The 3,327-nt window shown below is 36.6% G+C and overlaps 1 long non-coding RNA gene across 1 annotated transcript; it reads right to left on the bottom strand.

The window, feature by feature from the left end:
- Positions 1-204: 204 nt before the first annotated feature.
- Positions 205-2,999, bottom strand: LOC136821041 (uncharacterized). The gene is made up of 2 exons (XR_010848679.1): positions 2,683-2,999; positions 205-852 (listed from the first exon to the last, which is right to left on the bottom strand). It is a non-coding gene; the product is annotated as an uncharacterized lncRNA (long non-coding RNA).
- Between the last annotated feature and the right edge of the window lie 328 nt (positions 3,000-3,327).

The raw sequence follows: 3,327 nt of genomic DNA on the forward strand, positions 1-3,327 counted from the left end.
CACAGATTATCCTAAAGCCCCAACTTAGTAACTTAGATTTATTAAAGCCTTTATATTAAGCAATATCCGATGCAAAACAAAATTTAACCATATTCCTGCTAAAAATTGTCTTCATTTCATAGACATGTTCACAGATGATATAAGTCTAAAAACTTGTTAAAAAATTGCATGCAAATGATAACCATTTTGACACAAAGAAAAATGTATTTTATTCAACTAATATTGTTTTTTACCTTCATTAAGGAAATAAAATCTTAGATTTACAAGTTGATATTATTCTAAGACTCATCTGAGTAAGAAAGTGCCAAAATATCTTGAGACTGTCTACTAAGGGACTAATATGGAAATATGGCAATATGAATTTGGGAGATATCGAATTAAGTTGTACACATTAGTTTCATATGAAAAACTTCCTTGTCATCAATATTTTAAACCACCATATTATACCATCCACAAGTAAAAAGTTACTTAAAAATGGATCTCCTTCTTTACAGATTTAGATTTCCAGTGCATAACATCTGTTACATTAGTATTCATGTGATAATATACCAAATTGTCAACCTTGAAATTGTCACATTTAGTTACAGTATTGCTGAATATTTACAACACTTTCCAGCAAACTTTTTTGTGAAATTTGTGTCTTGATAAACTAAACTCCATGACATTTGTATCATTGATCATTAAATCACATCTTGGAACAATAGAGTTCCTTGGTTCAATTATTGCAAGAATGTTTATCTTTGTTCATATTCTCATTGTGTGCAACATTATCATTACATCATTGCCAGCAAGTTACATTGTATTGTCAGCTTTAGAGGTCGTCAAACTTTGTTGAATTTGTAATCCTGGCACCTGAATGTGAAAGGAAAGAAAAATTCAAAAGTGTGGTCATTCGCTGAAATCTCCCAAAAAAAAGGCTTTAAAAGGGTGAGACTCTGCTTGATGGTTTGAGCTATGTTTGCCATGCATATAAACTGAGCCATTAAAGAAGTTTACGGGAACGTACAAAAAGGACCACAGGGTACGTACAATAAGGTACACTGGGAACATACAATAAGGTTCACGGGGAACATACAATAAGGTTCACGGGGAACATACAATAAGGTTCACAGGGAACATACAATAAGGTACAAGGGGAACGTACAATAAGGTACAAGGGGAACGTACAATAAGGTACAAGGGGAACGTACAATAAGGTACAAGGGGAACGTACAATAAGGTACAAGGGGAACGTACAATAAGGTACACGAGGAACGTACAATAAGGTACACTGGGAACGTACAATAAGTTCACGGGGAACATACAATAAGGTATACTGGGAACGTACAGTAAGGTTCACGGGGAACATACAATAAGGTTCACGGGGAACATACAATAAGGTATACTGGGAACATACAATAAGGTACGCTGGTAACATACAATAAGGTAGACGGGAACATAAAATAAGGTTCACGGGGAACGCACAATAAGGTACACAGGGAACCTACAGGGAACCTACAATAAGGTATATACACAGGGAACATACAATAAGGTACTGGGGAACGTACAATAAGGTACATGGGGTACGTACAATAATGTATACGGGAAACGGCACAATAAGATACACTGGAACAACGTACAATAAGGTACACGGGTAGCCTGAGAATCCAAGCGTTAAACTTTTTTCACAGTCTAGTTTATGATATTTTTGCTGCTGGTTTAACGCTTGGTGCAGGTAACTCGCCTGCAGGGACATTTTTCCCTGCAATGCAGGTTCGGCCTGATTGGCCAGCTTTCGGCGTATTACTTAGCAGTACTTTCGCGCGCATTTTGATAATTTCGATGCGCGCGCATAATTTATGGAAAAAGCTGACTTTGCAGAAAAAAGGAAAACAAATGAAAATGAAAACATAGATTCATTTAGAAACAAAATGGCTGTTGACTGGAAGTCTAAATACATGTGGCTGATGTTTTGATGTGGTTTTTAGTAGTTTTGAAAGTCTTTAGAGCTTGTGAAAGAGTTTTTATGGTAAGTTGATTATGTGTGTTTGCCTGGGTTTCCAAAGTTCAGAAAGTCTGTCAACAAGGGTTCACACACAGACTGTTTATAACATTCTGTGTCAGACTAATCTACCTGCACCAAGCTCTATAATTTTAGAACTTTGTGAGGTGAGGTATTTTTTGTTTTTTCTAAAATTATGAGCTTGGATTCCCAGGCTAGTACACGGGGAGCGTACAAAAAGGTACCCAGAAACACACAAAAAGGACCAACGGAGAGCGTACAAAAGGTACCTTGAAAGCATTCAAAAAGGACCATGGGAAGTGTACAAAAAGGACCACACAAAACGTACCAGGACCATGCCGACGCACCGGACTTAACGAACACCGGACTTATTTTGTCTGGTGTAGCGAAAGGATACTTTTTGCCACCGGACAAATACACCAGACAGTACGGTGCGTCGGCAGGGTCCTAACGTACCAAAGGATCCCAGAGAGCGCACACAAAAGATACAAGGGAGGGGAGCATACAAAAAGGTAAACAGGGAGTAAAAGCATCTATTATGATGATCTATTTTTCTTTTTAGCATCTGGCATCAAGGCTAAAAATGGGGCACTGAGAAGAGTGCAAGCTTTTCCAAGTTTTGACCATTAATATCTAGACAATATATACATGATGGAAATCAGAAAGAAATTTATGCTCACCTTCTTCTCAAGTCAAGATAGGAATGGATTGGATTTCCATGTGTTTCAGCTTCTTTCTCCACCCTTCTTCTTCTGCTTATGGGAAAAATAAATTCAGCACACACGAGAGAAACTCAGGCAGTCCTCTGAGCTTTACACACAATCATTTGTTTTATGAAAAGCTGGTAAAACCCCTGCCATATTTTGATAGAAGGATACTATTTTCTTCCCCGCTAAATCTTCGCGACGATTTTTAGTCACGTGACTGAAGAGCCTAGTCATAATGTGCAGCACGAATAAAGAAAACATTAACATCGAAAATGGACGAAGAAAAGACGGAAAAAAGGCCGTTTTAACAAATATTCCCCTATAGTAGGGAAATATTTAAAAAAAAATTTCTAAAAATGATATCTCGTTGGGAAGATATTTTGAGCGGCTTGATGTAAGCTTTTGTAGAATTTACTTATATTTGAAAATGAAAATGAAAAATGAATAAGGAAAAAGTGATTTTTTCTAAACGGCTAATAATTTTTATTATATGATCTTAGGTCCCAAAAATGTCCTTGCATTGTTGAAAGTTTATTTTTGCTAAAAGTGATCTCCTTGTACCTTCTTCAAATGTGTATTCAGATTTTTTAATTCTTTATGACCAAGTAACTCCGAAAA

This window comes from Clytia hemisphaerica, unplaced genomic scaffold (genome assembly GCF_902728285.1).
Source record: "Clytia hemisphaerica strain Z4C2 unplaced genomic scaffold, Clytia hemisphaerica genome assembly, whole genome shotgun sequence".
NCBI classification, from domain to species: domain Eukaryota; kingdom Metazoa; phylum Cnidaria; class Hydrozoa; order Leptothecata; family Clytiidae; genus Clytia; species Clytia hemisphaerica.